Source organism: Apium graveolens, chromosome 10 (genome assembly GCF_009905375.1).
Source record: "Apium graveolens cultivar Ventura chromosome 10, ASM990537v1, whole genome shotgun sequence".
In the NCBI taxonomy this organism is placed as follows: Eukaryota; Viridiplantae; Streptophyta; class Magnoliopsida; order Apiales; family Apiaceae; genus Apium; species Apium graveolens.
This window is the reverse complement of record NC_133656.1, coordinates 104064234-104083263: the sequence shown is the minus strand read 5'-3', so window position 1 is coordinate 104083263 and position 19030 is coordinate 104064234. Positions and strand designations below refer to the sequence as shown.

Here is a 19030-nt window from a genome sequence, read left to right as displayed (position 1 = left end):
CTCAGGAGGAGTGTGTTCCACAATAGTCTTCCTTGGTTCCACCTCTGCTTCCTTCTGCACTTCTTCTTCAGCCACAACTGCATTTTTTGAATCTTGAGATTTTTCAGGCTCTTCGTCTTGCTGAATTTGGGGGCATGCGACCTTTCCAAACCTTAAGGTGATGACGTTCACCTGTTCTTCAACTTCCTTCTTGCCTGGATTTGTTTCTGTATTACTAGGAAGCGTTCCAGGTGGTCGATTCAATAAGGCATTAGCAATTTTCCCTATTTAGTTCTCCAGATTCTTGATAGACACAGCCTGGCTTTGGCATATAAGAGCCTGGTTTTTGCACATAAGCCTCAACTCCTCCAATTCAGATTTTTCATTCGAAGATAGACCTGCATCATGAGTTTGTTGTTGAAGTTGGAGTTGTTGTTTTGGTGCAATTTGTTGTTGAAAACCAGGAGGGTTGAACTATTTTGCTCCAAACTGCTGGAACGGCTGTTGCATCGTATTCTGATTATTGCTCCAGCTGAAGTTAGGATGATTCCAGTTGTCAGGATGATAAGTGGCAGGAACTAGCTGCTGCGATCTCTGAAAGTTGCTCACAAACTGAGCTGAGTCACTAGATATAACGCATTGCTCTGTCGCATGCGGACCTGCACACAGCTCACAAACACTGGTTATCTGCTTAACACCATAGTTAGCCAGAGAATCGATCTTCATAGACAACGCCTTCAGTTGAGCAGTGATAGCCGTAGCTGTATCCACTTCAAGAACTCCTGCTACCTTGCCCTGTGGACATCTCTAGGTTGGATACTGATATTCATTAGCATCCATCAGTTCAATTAGATCGTAAGCTTCCTCATAGCTCTTTGCCCATAATGCTCCACCTGCTGTTACATCGAGCATGGGTCTGGACTGTGCTCCCAACCCATTGCAAAAACAATTGATGATCATCCAATCAGGCATTCCATGATGAGGACACTTCCTAAGCATCTCCTTGTAGCGCTCCCAAGCTTCATATAAAGATTCTCCTGATTGCTGCGCAAATTGAGTAAGAACATTCCTGAGTGCAGATGTCTTCGCCATAGGGAAGAATTTAGTAAGAAACTTCTGAGCAAGATCTTCCCAAATAGTAATCGAACCAGCTGGTAGAGAGTGTAACCAGCTTTTAGCCTTGTCCCTCAGAGAGAATGGGAACAGTCTCAGCTTCACAGCATCTTCAGAAACACCATTGAACCTGAAGGTGTCGCAGATCTTTATGAAATCCCTAATGTGTGTATTGGGATCTTCTGTTGGAGAACCCCCAAACTGGACTGAAGTCTGTACGCATTGAATTACGCCAGGCTTGATCTCAAAGGTATTAGCTGTGATAGTTGACCGGATAATTCTAGATTGAATGTCATTGATCTTGGATTGAGAAAAATCCATCAAGGCTTTCGTTCGTGCTGCTGGATCTCCCATTATAATGAGTACCTGAAACACAAACAAATAAACCGTGAAAGTAAAAGAGTCCGAGTTAGTGAACTTTAACGACCACTGATGACAAGGACATAAACAAAAAATTAACACCGAGTCCCCGGCAGCGGCGCCAGAAACTTGTTAGGGCGAAAATACGCGCTAAAATTCACGCAAGTATACGCGTTCACAAGTAGTATAAGATATAAATTAGATTCGTTCCCACAGAGACTGGTTTAGGTTAAGTTCAATTTATGCACCTATGCAACAATGTATGGTTATCGCTCAATGCTAAGACAAATAACAAATTGGGTTTTTATTAAACTAAGAGATTATACTAAATAACATTAACTAAGAGAATTGAGGTTGAATTAATATATATGATAAAATGGGATTCTAACTTTATTAAATACTTTATTCAAAGTCATTGTTCTTAACCTTAGTATGTGATGGTGATGACACTAATCAGATAACACGAAACTGATAAACGCCAACTTTCGTTGTACGAGTACCATTCTACCAGACATCCACAAAAGAGATAGAAGCTGAATAGGCACAAATTATATTGAGACCCTATATGTCTATAGAATTTGACAACATAAAGGTTTAAGTATAAGTTATCTATCTTGATTACATAGGGCAAGTAAAATGGTTAAAGTTACTTACGAATCATGCATACAATACATGAACCTATGCTAGCATGGCAAGTTCTAAACCTCTATATTCACTGTCGCTTTAATAGAGATTAATACGCTATCTTATAAGTTAGCTACGCACATAAGACGAATAAGCACAACCAATACTAGGGTATCATACAATCACCACATACCAAGATATCAAAATAATTAACTATTGAAATCCATAAGTAAATCCGCTAGAAACCTATGACAACGATTAGCCCATAATTGAACTCATCGTCACCATGGGTTCCAATGAAAGCATGGTATAAAACAAGGTCTTAATTAAATGAATAATAATTAAAGTACGAATAAACGAGATCTAGGTTCAACAAGAACAAAAACGAGCATCCAAAGTTATAACTAATTCAAAGAATCACAAGTTGAAAACAAGATCTTCTTTTTCGGAGTTGTTCTGTGCTTCTAGGTCTTCTCCTTTGTATCCCAATCTTCTCGGATGATGAAAACCCTTTTTTTAAGTATATATACGCCCCTAGTGGACCTGGACCCTTAAAATCATCAAATTCCACTCAAAAAAGGCTTTTTCAGTGAAATCAGCGACCAACCGCGCCTTGGGCGGCCATTCAGCTCTCCGGGCAGGCATTCTGTAACACCCCCAGATCCGGGGTCGGGAATCCGAGTTGTCACGGTCTTTCTTTCCACAATATCACTTTACTTAATTAATAATAAATACCCTCATGCTGTGACCCCACACTAACACACACCACAACTCGTTATAGTCTCAGAGATGAAATTGAAATAAGTACAAGTCTTTGAATCCACAATTTAAAATTATTACAACCCAAAATGATTACTTGATAATTTACAGTTAATTGCCATTATCTGCCACAAGTTATAATTATACATAATTGGATTCTCAAAAGTAGATGGTCTAAACTACAATGGATCTACCTCTGCAGCTATAGCAGCTACAATATCAGCGGGAAGACGCGGGACGCTTCCCACGCGCTTGCGCTGGGTCTGCTGGAGTCTGGCCATCTCTCCTAACTGTTGTTGTGTGATGAAGAAATAAAGCAAGAGTGAGCCTTACAGCTCGCAAGATAATATGTATAGTGGTAACAATAATATAAGTATCTACATGGATACTTACTAGCATCTCTATCATATGCAAGATAATTACTTGCTAGATATAAGTAAAAACAAGGAATGAAGCTACCAATACTTCACCACACTTATATCATATAAAGTTACTTGAACTGCCACCGCTCAAAGTATTAAGTTTTAAGAAAAACATCCCATAGATGAGACCACAAGTTAAGACTTGAATAGATTCAATCTTTGAAATATCATTGAATGAAAAAAAAAGTTATGAGATACTTTATTTAGTCCCGATATATATATATATCCACATATATATATATCCCGAAAACATTTCCTGGAACCTCTGTTATGTGAAGTATGAACAGAGTTCGAAACATCCAATGAATTTTGGAAAGGAAAAGAATTTTGGCATAAACCCGATATCTCGCTGATCAGGCAAAGATACCAATAAGTAACCTTTTCTACTAGTAGATGGACGAATTCCCCACTGGTCATCACCCTGGTCATAATTAAGACCTATGCTGGACTGCCACTCAGCCACCTATGCATTTGATGGACTCCCACTGAGCCACTTACACAATAATAGACCGTACCTCGGCCTGTCGCTTATGCCGACTCAATGAGAGGGGCTTACTTCCCGAACTTTGGGCAAGTAATCAATTCATTTACCAAATCTGCAACCTTGTTGCGAATATAAAATACACCACAGAGCCGGATTTCCCAGGTTTTGAGCGGGTATTTAAATCCCCTTTAAAAAGGAAGATCTTAAATATAAAAATGAGTTTTGGGATCCGCTCTGACTTTTAAAAACCATTTTGAAGACTCGAAAACACTTTAAAGAGTGTTTGGAGTAAGGCTGATTTAATGAAGTAAATCAGTCCCCAGAATATTAGAAAATATCTGAATATTATTAATTTAATAATATTCCCATGAAGAATAGTCTTTATAAAAATAATTGAAGTAGAAGTATTAAAATTTATACTTGAAACGAGTATTAAATAACCAAAGATATACTTATATGAAAGTATTATCTTTATTTGAATAATCGAAAATAAGTTTGATTATTAACACCTTATTCTTTAATAAAATAAAGAATATATTTCAGCAAATAATCGGAGTCATAGATCCTCAAATGAATATTCAAATAATATTCAATAAATAAAATAAGCTGAGTCATAATACCTCGAATGAATATTATAAATAATATTCATTAAATAAAATAAAGGAGTCATAAGTCCTCGAATAATATTCGAAATAATGTAATAAAGTTTAAAGTTATCGAATAAACCTTATTCGATTAATAGTTTGGAAAACTATAACCATATATATATATATAAATATATATATATATATATATATCCATATCCATATATACAAGATTACTCGGGATCCTCGACTCCCGGTTTTAGAAAATATTTTCACCTTTGGGTCCCTATACTAAGGGTATATGCAAGTTACCGCTATCCTCTAGCATAGGTATTATCAACTGAACCAACAGATATATATTTCAAGAATATGAAACAGGCATGCATATATACCATATCACATGCTACAATATATCGCAAGAATTTGCTAAATAACCAATATGCATTTATCGCAAGATCATGCATATACAAATGTATACATCACAACAACAATATAACGGATAGAATACTTGCCTGAGCGACTGGGGGTTACGAATGGCTCGGGACGAGTCTGGTAACCTATAAACAACAAGTAAGTTGGAATTAAACCAAAATCACTTGTAATTCTATACTTTAACTAACTTAGACTCTAACGCTTGTTTTGCGCTCACTGATTCGCTTAAGTCACTCGGGTACCCTCGGCTCCACCATTTTTAATAATTTAACCTTTACGAGTTTTAAAGCGATTCCTTCGCGAGTGACTTACCAACTGCCTAAAACACTTACCATAAATGTTTCATGCATTAATTAACCCTTTTTGGTCTTTAACCTACATTTCAAAGTAAGGCGAGGGAAAAAGTTTCGTTCGTGAAACGCCGTTACTTGAAACGGTCGTTTCTCCTAAACCGTAAATCGGAATCGAACGAACTACATATCAAAACGAAGCTCGTAACATGAGCTATCTAAAAATAGCAGTGGTCACAATTTAGCAGGGGGTTCTCGGGTCCTAATGCTATGCACAAAAACAGTCCAAAGAAAATCGGACGTTACGACGGCTATGTTTACGCGATTTCCTATTTTTTAAACTATCCACAATCAACACAAACCATCCTCAAATCCAACACACAACAAACACCCATCCTTATCACATCATAACAATCCCAACCAATTCAATTTTAATCATTCATACATATGCTTAAACCTAACTTTAATCATACTTAAGTTTCTTGAAATCAAAACCACAAAATTACCATCTCATTTCACTACCATACCAAACCTCAAACTCTAATCATAACAATAAGATACCATAACATCCTACTCATCAAAATCACTTATAATATATATGAACCTAGGGTTTGAAAATGGTATACCTTCCTTGGAGTGGTGGGTTGAGCTAGGAAGCCTTAATAAGCTTGGAGAAGCCTTAGGAAAGCTTGGATCTTCAAGAAAACAAGAAAAGTTCAAGTTAAAAAAACTTGAAAACACTATTCATTGTCTTCTTCATTGATTAAATGGAGAAGCTAGAGAAAGAATTAATGGCTTAAACTCATGATATAGCCATAACTAAGCATAAAGATGGTTAGGGAATTTTCTTACCAATTAAGGATGCTTGGATCTTGATTTTGAGAATTTTTGCTTTGAAAAAAAAATGAAAAGCCGAGAGCTAGGTGATGAACAAATGCCTTGGCTGATTTTTTGATTCTTGATGAAATGATTTTGCTAGCTTGGTTGACTTGATTTGTATTTGATTTAGCAAATTACTACCTTGCCCTTGAATTTGTGTGGTCCTTAATCAACCACACCTCCCTTCTTCCCATGTCATGCTTACCTCATCCTCATGATGTCATCCTTCCTTCCTTGTCTTCTTTCTATTGGTTGGATGACATCACTCTCATTAATCCCTTTGATTAGCTTCCTAATCGTTTGCCTAATGACCGCTGATCTGTTATACGGTTCGCTTAACTTTCGTTCTCGTTTATCGTTTGAAGGATCATACCCGGGATCTTATTACTTAGGTTCCCTTAACCTTTCTCAATATATTATATTCCTTTTTATGATCCTCTATTATAATCCTTTAATTTAAATCCTTTTTATTCTGTTACCTTATACTCAATTCTCTCCGTATCTTGTGGATTTCCGGGAAAAACCAAAGTGTTCGGAATTGGATTCTGACGATCTTTACATACACTTATATACCACATAGAGTACTAATAATATCCCATAAGATCAATAACAGAACCCCTACATAGCGTGGCATGAAAAGTTTTCTCGTTCAGCAAAAACACTATTCATAAGGGTTTCAAAAATTCCCAAAAATTGGGGTTATTACAGTCTCCCCTCCTTAAAAGGATTCCGTCCCGGAATCAGATAGAAAACAAATGGGGACACTCTCTTAGCATCACACTTTCTAACTCTCGAGTCAATTTTCCCACATTGTGGTTCTACCACCAAACTCTGCCTAGTTTGATAATCCTTCTCCTAAGCACTTGTCCCTTTTCGATCTATAACCCTTTCTGGTTGCTCCATATAGGTTACGTCGGGTTGCATATCTATGCGCTCATATGCCTCTATTTATCTGGCATCTGAATTACACTTCCTTAACATTGATACGTGAAACACGTTACGACCTGCTACATGTTCGGGGTTAGGGCTAGCTCATATGCTAACTTCCCAAACGTCTTAATATATCCAAGGGTCCAACAAATTGTAGTCTTAGCTTTCCTTTCTTTCCGAACCTCATCCATCCTTTCCAAGGGATACCTATAACATTACTAGGTCCCCTATTTCATACTCTTTATCCTTTCGTGTCAAATCAACATACTTATCATGTCCATCTTGGGCTACTACCAGCCGTCCTCTGATTAGATCTATCATATCCTTGGTCCTTTGGACCACTGCGGGTCCGAGCATCTTGCGCTCTACAACTTCATCCTAACATAAGGGAGATCGACATTGTCTTCCCTCAAGGATCTCATAAGACGATATCTCAATACTGACATATGATCTATTGTCATAAGAAAACTCAATCCGCGTTATGTGATCATTCCAATTTCTTTCAAGTCTATTGCACAGACTCTCATTATAGCTTCTAGATTTATAGCTTTTGCTTCTTAATACCCATTCTTTTCCAGTTCGTAATCGCTACTACCTTCCGTTCCTAATATTATACTGGTTATACTTTTGCTCGTTAGCGTTCTATAACCTTTTAATAACCACGTCAACCTTAGTATCACGAATGTGTTCACATTCCGCATACTACCACCACTTTATTACTCCTTTTTCAGTTGTTTCTATCTTTGGAAGCTTGATCAATCATATAGAAGTAAAGGAATTTGTTGAGAGATCACTATGATCATGAACACTTGTTATATTGCATAGTTAGTACAGAAGGTGGCCAGCCTTTAGTACTTGACAAGCAATTAAACAATAGATGGTATCCTACTAGGCTTCTATCACATAGATAGATAGTCATTCGGCAATACCTCCCCTTCTGGAAGGGTTGTTCTTCTCAGATTACATGAAATGAAAAGAAGAGAAAAGAACGAACTGAAGAGAATTGTATATATAAAAAAAATATATATACACTGCCACAAAATATCTGGCTTGGAACCTACCTCTGAATTATAGAGGTTTGTCATAGGAGAACAAAACATATACGTATTTATATCAACATCAAGTATTATAGCATCGCATTTCACGTGCCTAAATATTTTCGCTATCCCTTCCATCATTCTATGGACCCATGCTCTTCCTCGAGCTTATACACAATTACCTTTGAAACTCCCTCGACATCGAAAATCGAATCTGGGATCTCATTCTAGACATCATCGTTACTAGAGTTCTATGCTTGCACTGCAACCTTCCTCATATAGTAATACGACTCTCTTTTCATAAGAGGGAATAAATATTCAATAGGTAGATACTCCACTTAATTAGTCTATCAATGATAACTTATACACTACCACGACCCGATTAGTGGTACTCAATCTCAACACCCATTCCAATACAACTCTCACGATTGTAATCAGCTCCCTACTCGCAGAATCATTGCTGCCTTGCTATGGTCCACCACTGACCCACTGTCATCATTCACTTTCCATGAAATCTTATTAGCTAACCATACGGAGTCCATACATGTCGTATCAAATCCTTCTAAGGAGGTAACATAATCACCATTTCTGATTCATGAAGAACACTCCAAACTCTGACGTACTTTCATGTCATGAAGCAGATAAAATTGCAGAAGAGTTTCAATCAAAGCAACGATAGCAGGTTAATACCATTTTTAATCATATGCCTTAAATAGAAGACTTAATTCAAAGGTTCGTTTAGTCCTTTATGAAACATGGTCCTGGATTATTCTCAAGATAGTACCTTCTAAGATAGATAGCCCGCTCATGGCGATTACACGAATTAAACCTTTACCAACTACTATTACGGCTGGGTATTGCACAGTCATCAGAAGGAATGTCAATCTTCCAAACCATAATACAACCTTCACAGTTTTAACCATTAACACTGTATTCTTTTGGCACAAGCGCCTATAATTATCCTCTTACCTTTAAAGTGTCGGCCACCTCTTTGGCCTTTCCTGATAGTAAAATTTCCTTACAGTCAATGTCACTTTAACCATTTCCAAATAAATTTTCTACCTTATTTCAATCACAGCTTATGTGAAAATGCTTTCCTTAAAATCTGATGAGTAAAAAAAAATCACCATTTTTCCATAAGTTATTGCCTCAGTCTTTAGAGGTTAATCACTGTCATGACTGACTCTCAATCATAATTAGAACATCTTTTATCTTAAGTCCTAATTGACCTGAACAATTTCGACCATTACTGGTTCGATCCATACTTTCTCGTGGTTTAACACGTGCCCCACTTGGCAACATTATAATTACGTCATATTTCCTTTATCAACATTTTTATTCTTGAGAATTTTGAATATTACCTTTCTCCTTGTAAAACCTCTAAGGTTATCCTTCAATCGTTCCTCCTGTATTCCCTAGATACAGGGCATATCAAAATACCATTCACTATTACTAGAACCATTGTCTATATACTTCTGAAAAATTTCTCCACTGATCCTTAAAGGTTATTATTACCTTAATCCTTTCCAATTCATACTGTCAAAACTCATACTATCCCTATTAAGGGTGAAATGCCAACCTTTATGCATTCCCCTAGGATTTGTTTTAAGTTACCGATGTTCTATTCTTAATTCCACCTTTAAAAAGGTACATGCATCCTTCCATGGATAAATCAAGTCATATATCCTTGATAGATTATCTTATTCATCATTCCCACCTCGATAGTAAATGCCTAATTTCACAATAACATCTGTATACAAAGTGAGGTTAATCAAAATGGCCTCCAAAAGATAACAACGGTTATCCGCTTTTCTTGCCTAATCTGGTAACGATAACATGGATGTTCTGGAAGATATTGGTCGTGTTCAACGTGAACTTCTTCTTAATAATTCCTTATTTACTTTTGTTGTTTATCTCAACAGTCACCTCAATGTTGGGATATCTTTCATATCTGGCATCTCCCTTTCTGGGTATCAAGCCACCGGTCTTACATTTCACATTATTGAAGGTCACTTCCTTCATTCAATTTTCCTACTTTCTTACTTTCTTGTCTCCTTAGTCTATCCGCGTCTTATTATTTATCCTTCGAACTATCTAAAGGTTTCCTTGAATCCTCCCAACTTAAAGGGGGTACAATATATGTATCTCTTATGCCTTCAACCATCAATTTTAGCTCATGGTGGATCATCATCATCCTGACGATTACATACTCTTCTATTTCTATTTCTACGAGTCTTTAGGGTTTCCTCATACCCAACTCCCTTATCATTCCTCAAACTCTATTGCCGTTATATTCCTTTCCACTTCAATTTCTTTTTTTTTTTCTTTTTTTTTTCCTTTCTCTTATCATTATTTCATGAACCAACACAACATAAGCATTGATTCCAACATCCCGTCATTCTGGATTCGTGTCCTCAGAACGAATCTTGACAACTTTTACAACTTAGATTCATAATTTTTCATACTCGTCTGCCTTTGTTCTGGCTCTAAAGCTTTTACTCTATCTCTATAACCTTGGGAAGTACTTTCCTGAAAACAATTGACTGGACTTAAATCAGTTTATTATAATCTCTTGCTCCGTGCCTTCCTTGGTCTTTTACCAGCGGGTGGTCTCTCTCTTAGGAGGGTAAGTGATAAAAACAGTCTTTTGAGATTCGTCAATCATTTAGAATCTCAAATGATTCCTATATTTCCTTTAGCCAGGCTCTTGCCTCGACTGGGTCAGCTTGTTCCTTGGAACTCTGAGAGCTTAGCGACTTAAAGGTCATGAAAGAATTTCCTACCGCATTGTTTCCTCAAGGTGGTGGCTGGGGATAATAGTCTAAGTTCTTTCTAGATAGGTCCATGAATTGCCGTATAGGAGTACCGTCTCGGGTCTCCTTTCCTTACTCGACTTTCTGTTTCCTTAGTATGAAATGTTTCAACCTTCTCCCATAATCGGGGTTATCTTATACATTAAAAACCTTGTTTTCCACTCTATTATGTTATGGGTTCCTTCTATCTTGATGGCGACCTCCCTGACTATCACGTTCAGGGTTTGCTCTATATCTTATTCCTCAAACTATGGCTCTCATCTAAGTTCTCATCCTTAAGCTCTTGAACTTTTGGAACCCAATTTCTGTAGGAATACCTCATTATTCCCTTATCATCTTTCTCAGTATTAATCTCATATTTATTTGTTGGCTCTCTGCCTTCATTCATCACCTTTTTCTGGCACAATATGCTCTTTTCCAATAATTCGGTCTCTATTGCAATCTCAAACAGCTTTTCGGTACCGGCTCCGGTTACCTTCACTACTATTTCCATTTTCTCAAAATCTCTTATCAACTCTCCCAAAGACATTATCATCTTGAGTCTCTCCTTTTTACTAAGGGCATCAGCCACCATATTGGCTTTCCCCGAATGATAAAGAATCTCCCAATCATTATTCTTGATTAGCTCTAACTGCCTCCTCTGGCATATGTTGAGCTCTTTCTACGCGAAAATGTACTAGAGCACTTATGGCTTAGGTAATTCTCGCACTTCTCTCCATACGAGTAGTGCCTCCAATCTTTAGGGTAAACTATTGCCACGAGCCTAAGCTCATGAGCGGGGATATCGAATTTTATACTACCTTAATTGTCTTGACATGTACACGATTACCTTACCGTGCTGCATAAGCACGCACCCTAAGCCCTTTGTGCGAAGCGTCACTACACTTCACAAAATCTCCTTTTCCATCCGGCAACGCCAGCATAGGGGCCATCACCAATCTCTGCTTCAGTTTTTGAAAGCTGTTTTCGCATTTCTCTGTCCATTCGAACTTCTCAGTCTTACGGGTAAGCCGCGTTAAAGGGGCTACTATCTTTACAACTTGAACGAACCTCCGGTAGTGACCGGCCAATCCTACCTCTGGTAGTCGACCAAACCATGGTCATCAATTCATCAGTGGTCCTTTATCCAATCCTGTCAGGATCCTCCATGGGATCCTCCTCAACAACTATCCCTTCTAGGACAACATCCTCAACCGCTAAATCCTCAATATCAACATCATCCGGTCCTGCATTAGGACACTCTATCGGATCCACAATCCGATCTCCAATTAGTAATAAAACATCATCGCGCTGTTGCTCCTCAACCTCAGGGTTCGGAGTCCCGCTACTCTATACGATAACGAACTACGCTTCCATCGCTACATTTATAAGGGTTCCCATAAGGGTTTTAACTGTCAGTACTACGTTAGGTAGCCCGACTATGAACTTGGCAAGAGTTCTTATTATCTTAGTTAACTTATTATCTTAACGTCCCATCATCTCTGAGGTTTATAACACTTAGCTCTGATACCATTTCTGTAACACCCCCAGATCCGGGGTCGGGAATCCGGGTTGTCACGGTCTTTCTTTCCACAATATCACTTTACTTAATTAATAATAAATACCCTCATGCTGTGACCCCACACTAACACACACCACAACTCGTTATAGTCTCAGAGATGAAATTGAAATAAGTACAAGTCTTTGAATCCACAATTTAAAATTATTACAACCCAAAATGATTACTTGATAATTTACAGTTAATTGCCATTATCTGCCACAAGTTATAATTATACATAATTGGATTCTCAAAAGTAGATGGTCTAAACTACAATGGATCTACCTCTGCAGCTATAGCAGCTACAATATCAGCGGGAAGACGCGGGACGCTTCCCACGCGCTTGCGCTGGGTCTGCTGGAGTCTGGCCATCTCTCCTAACTGTTGTTGTGTGATGAAGAAATAAAGCAAGAGTGAGCCTTACAGCTCGCAAGATAATATGTATAGTGGTAACAATAATATAAGTATCTACATGGATACTTACTAGCATCTCTATCATATGCAAGATAATTACTTGCTAGATATAAGTAAAAACAAGGAATGAAGCTACCAATACTTCACCACACTTATATCATATAAAGTTACTTGAACTGCACCGCTCAAAGTATTAAGTTTTAAGAAAAACATCCCATAGATGAGACCACAAGTTAAGACTTGAATAGATTCAATCTTTGAAATATCATTGAATGAAAAAAAAAGTTATGAGATACTCTATTTAGTCCCGATATATATATATATATATATATATCCACATATATATATATCCCGAAAACATTTCCTGGAACCTCTGTTATGTGAAGTATGAACAGAGTTCGAAACATCCAATGAATTTTGGAAAGGAAAAGAATTTTGGCATAAACCCGATATCTCGCTGATCAGGCAAAGATACCAATAAGTAACCTTTTCTACTAGTAGATGGACGAATTCCCCACTGGTCATCACCCTGGTCATAATTAAGACCTATGCTGGACTGCCACTCAGCCACCTATGCATTTGATGGACTCCCACTGAGCCACTTACACAATAATAGACCGTACCTCGGCCTGTCGCTTATGCCGACTCAATGAGAGGGGCTTACTTCCCGAACTTTGGGCAAGTAATCAATTCATTTACCAAATCTGCAACCTTGTTGCGAATATAAAATACACCACAGAGCCGGATTTCCCAGGTTTTGAGCGGGTATTTAAATCCCCTTTAAAAAGGAAGATCTTAAATATAAAAATGAGTTTTGGGATCCGCTCTGACTTTTAAAAACCATTTTGAAGACTCGAAAACACTTTAAAGAGTGTTTGGAGTAAGGCTGATTTAATGAAGTAAATCAGTCCCCAGAATATTAGAAAATATCTGAATATTATTAATTTAATAATATTCCCATGAAGAATAGTCTTTATAAAAATAATTGAAGTAGAAGTATTAAAATTTATACTTGAAACGAGTATTAAATAACCAAAGATATACTTATATGAAAGTATTATCTTTATTTGAATAATCGAAAATAAGTTTGATTATTAACACCTTATTCTTTAATAAAATAAAGAATATATTTCAGCAAATAATCGGAGTCATAGATCCTCAAATGAATATTCAAATAATATTCAATAAATAAAATAAGCTGAGTCATAATACCTCGAATGAATATTATAAATAATATTCATTAAATAAAATAAAGGAGTCATAAGTCCTCGAATAATATTCGAAATAATGTAATAAAGTTTAAAGTTATCGAATAAACCTTATTCGATTAATGGTTTGGAAAACTATAACCATATATATATATAAATATATATATATATATCCATATCCATATATACAAGATTACTCGGGATCCTCGACTCCCGGTTTTAGAAAATATTTTCACCTTTGGGTCCCTATACTAAGGGTATATGCAAGTTACCGCTATCCTCTAGCATAGGTATTATCAACTGAACCAACAGATATATATTTCAAGAATATGAAACAGGCATGCATATATACCATATCACATGCTACAATATATCGCAAGAATTTGCTAAATAACCAATATGCATTTATCGCAAGATCTCTGATACCATTTCTGTAACACCCCCAGATCCGGGGTCGGGGATCCGGGTCGTCACGGTCTTTCTTTCCACAATATCACTTCACTTAATTAATAATAAATAACCTTATGCTGTGACCCCACGCTAACACACACCACAACCCGTTATAGTCTCAGAGATGAAATTTAAATAAGTACAAGTCTTTGAATCCACAATTTAAAATTATTACAACCCAAAATGATTACTTGATAATTTACAGTTAATTGCCATTATCTGCCACAAGTTATAATTATACATAATTGGATTCTCAAAAGTAGATGGTCTAAACTACAATGGATCTACCTCTGCAGCTATAGCAGCTACAATATCAGCGGGAAGACGCGGGACGCTTCCCACGCGCTTGCGCTGGGTCTGCTGGAGTCTGGCCATCTCTCCTAACTGTTGTTGTGTGATGAAGAAATAAAGCAAGAGTGAGCCTTACAGCTCGCAAGATAATATGTATAGTGGTAACAATAATATAAGTATCTACATGGATACTTACTAGCATCTCTATCATATGCAAGATAATTACTTGCTAGATATAAGTAAAAACAAGGAATGAAGCTACCAATACTTCACCACACTTATATCATATAAAGTTACTTGAACTGCCACCGCTCAAAGTATTAAGTTTTAAGAAAAACATCCCATAGATGAGACCACAAGTTAAGACTTGAATAGATTCAATCTTTGAAATATCATTGAATGAAAAAAAAAGTTATGAGATACTTTATTTAGTCCCGATATATATATATATATATCCACATATATATATATCCCGAAAACATTTCCTGGAACCTCTGTTATGTGAAGTATGAACAGAGTTCGAAACATCCAATGAATTTTGGAAAGGAAAAGAATTTTGGCATAAACCCGATATCTCGCTGATCAGGCAAAGATACCAATAAGTAACCTTTTCTACTAGTAGATGGACGAATTCCCCATTGGTCATCACCCTGGTCATAATTAAGACCTATGCTGGACTGCCACTCAGCCACCTATGCATTTGATGGACTCCCACTGAGCCACTTACACAATAATAGACCGTACCTCGGCCTGTCGCTTATGCCGACTCAATGAGAGGGGCTTACTTCCCGAACTTTGGGCAAGTAATCAATTCATTTACCAAATCTGCAACCTTGTTGCGAATATAAAATACACCACAGAGCCGGATTTCCCAGGTTTTGAGCGGGTATTTAAATCCCCTTTAAAAAGGAAGATCTTAAATATAAAAATGAGTTTTGGGATCCGCTCTGACTTTTAAAAACCATTTTGAAGACTCGAAAACACATTAAAGAGTGTTTGGAGTAAGGCTGATTTAATGAAGTAAATCAGTCCCCAGAATATTAGAAAATATCTGAATATTATTAATTTAATAATATTCCCATGAAGAATAGTCTTTATAAAAATAATTGAAGTAGAAGTATTAAAATTTATACTTGAAACGAGTATTAAATAACCAAAGATATACTTATATGAAAGTATTATCTTTATTTGAATAATCGAAAATAAGTTTGATTATTAACACCTTATTCTTTAATAAAATAAAGAATATATTTCAGCAAATAATCGGAGTCATAGATCCTCAAATGAATATTCAAATAATATTCAATAAATAAAATAAGCTGAGTCATAATACCTCGAATGAATATTATAAATAATATTCATTAAATAAAATAAAGGAGTCATAAGTCCTCGAATAATATTCGAAATAATGTAATAAAGTTTAAAGTTATCGAATAAACCTTATTCGATTAATAGTTTGGAAAACTATAACCATATATATATATATAAATATATATATATATATATATATCCATATCCATATATACAAGATTACTCGGGATCCTCGACTCCCGGTTTTAGAAAATATTTTCACCTTTGGGTCCCTATACTAAGGGTATATGCAAGTTACCGCTATCCTCTAGCATAGGTATTATCAACTGAACCAACAGATATATATTTCAAGAATATGAAACAGGCATGCATATATACCATATCACATGCTACAATATATCGCAAGAATTTGCTAAATAACCAATATGCATTTATCGCAAGATCATGCATATACAAATGTATACATCACAACAACAATATAACGGATAGAATACTTGCCTGAGCGACTGGGGGTTACGAATGGCTCGGGACGAGTCTGGTAACCTATAAACAACAAGTAAGTTGGAATTAAACCAAAATCACTTGTAATTCTATACTTTAACTAACTTAGACTCTAACGCTTGTTTTGCGCTCACTGATTCGCTTAAGTCACTCGGGTACCCTCGGCTCCACCATTTTTAATAATTTAACCTTTACGAGTTTTAAAGCGATTCCTTCGCGAGTGACTTACCAACTGCCTAAAACACTTACCATAAATGTTTCATGCATTAATTAACCCTTTTTGGTCTTTAACCTACATTTCAAAGTAAGGCGAGGGAAAAAGTTTCGTTCGTGAAACGCCGTTACTTGAAACGGTCGTTTCTCCTAAACCGTAAATCGGAATCGAACGAACTACATATCAAAACGAAGCTCGTAACATGAGCTATCTAAACATGGCAGTGGTCACAATTTAGCAGGGGGTTCTCGGGTCCTAATGCTATGCACAAAAACAGTCCAAAGAAAATCGGACGTTACGACGGCTATGTTTACGCGATTTCCCATTTTTTAAACTATCCACAATCAACACAAACCATCCTCAAATCCAACACACAACAAACACCCATCCTTATCACATCATAACAATCCCAACCAATTCAATTTTAATCATTCATACATATGCTTAAACCTAACTTTAATCATACTTAAGTTTCTTGAAATCAAAACCACAAAATTACCATCTCATTTCACTACCATACCAAACCTCAAACTCTAATCATAACAATAAGATACCATAACATCCTACTCATCAAAATCACTTATAATATATATGAACCTAGGGTTTGAAAATGGTATACCTTCCTTGGAGTGGTGGGTTGAGCTAGGAAGCCTTAATAAGCTTGGAGAAGCCTTAGGAAAGCTTGGATCTTCAAGAAAACAAGAAAAGTTCAAGTTAAAAAACTTGAAAACACTATTCATTGTCTTCTTCATTGATTAAATGGAGAAGCTAGAGAAAGAATTAATGGCTTAAACTCATGATATAGCCATAACTAAGCATAAAGATGGTTAGGGAATTTTCTTACCAATTAAGGATGCTTGGATCTTGATTTTGAGAATTTTTGCTTTGAAAAAAAAATGAAAAGCCGAGAGCTAGGTGATGAACAAATGCCTTGGCTGATTTTTTGATTCTTGATGAAATGATTTTGCTAGCTTGGTTGACTTGATTTGTATTTGATTTAGCAAATTACTACCTTGCCCTTGAATTTGTGTGGTCCTTAATCAACCACACCTCCCTTCTTCCCATGTCATGCTTACCTCATCCTCATGATGTCATCCTTCCTTCCTTGTCTTCTTTCTATTGGTTGGATGACATCACTCTCATTAATCCCTTTGATTAGCTTCCTAATCGTTTGCCTAATGACCGCTGATCTGTTATACGGTTCGCTTAACTTTCGTTCTCGTTTATCGTTTGAAGGATCATACCCGGGATCTTATTACTTAGGTTCCCTTAACCTTTCTCAATACATTATATTCCTTTTTATGATCCTCTATTATAATCCTTTAATTTAAATCCTTTTTATTCTGTTACCTTATACTCAATTCTCTCCGTATCTTGTGGATTTCCGGGAAAAACCAAAGTGTTCGGAATTGGATTCTGACGATCTTTACATACACTTATATACCACATAGAGTACTAATAATATCCCATAAGATCAATAACAGAACCCCTACATAGCGTGGCATGAAAAGTTTTCTCGTTCAGCAAAAACACTATTCATAAGGGTTTCAAAAATTCCCAAAAATTGGGGTTATTACACATTCAGCTCTCTGGGCGACCGCTCTGCTCTCTGGACGGGCGCTCAGCTCCTGTCTGGAAATTTTTTTGATGAATCTTGTTTTGGCCATAACTTGAGTTCTACTCGTCAGAATTAGGCGATTCAACTGCCCACACGAAGCTATTGAGATTCTCAACAACATGACAATGGCCTTGGCTTCGAAATCTGATCACTTTTTATCATATTTCCTTTAAAAGCTCTTTTCTTCATATAACTGATACTTGAAATGCAATAACACAAAAACACATCAAAATACCAACAACTTGAGTCCAAAATACCAATATAAGCTTGTAATAAAGCATTCCAAGTGGATATAAAATCCACTTATCACACCCCCAAACTTGAATCGATGCTTGTCCTCAAGCATAAATAGACTCACAACTACAAAACAAACCTAATGCATGAATGCAACTATGTGAATGCAACTAAATGATAATGCAATCGATCCCCTCAGAATAACCATAACCAAATGAATAAGCCAATGCCTCTAAGAATGCATTAAATTGAAACAGAGTTCGAATAAATCCCACAAACCAACTCAAAAACCAGAAACGTGCGTGTGTGGAATGCTTAACAGATATCTCTCGATACTAGATCAATAACCATAACTTATCTATCATCGAAACAATCAAAAGTTTATAACAGAATAGACAATAAACGCATTATGACTCTCAACACCTCATTTCTAATAGAGTTATACAAGGATTCACACTATTATTGAACACATAGCAAAGATGCTTATTTGATCGTGCAACGAAAGTTGGCGTTAATCAGTTTCTTGTTATCTGATTAGTGTCATCA

The 19030-nt window shown here is 36.5% G+C and overlaps 1 non-coding gene across 1 annotated transcript; it reads left to right on the top strand.

Moving 5' to 3' along the window:
* Positions 1 to 949: 949 nt before the first annotated feature.
* LOC141694793 (small nucleolar RNA R71) lies at positions 950 to 1056 on the top strand. Its single transcript, XR_012564076.1, has one exon. It is a non-coding gene; the product is annotated as a small nucleolar RNA R71 (small nucleolar RNA).
* The last annotated feature ends 17974 nt before the right edge of the window (positions 1057 to 19030 follow it).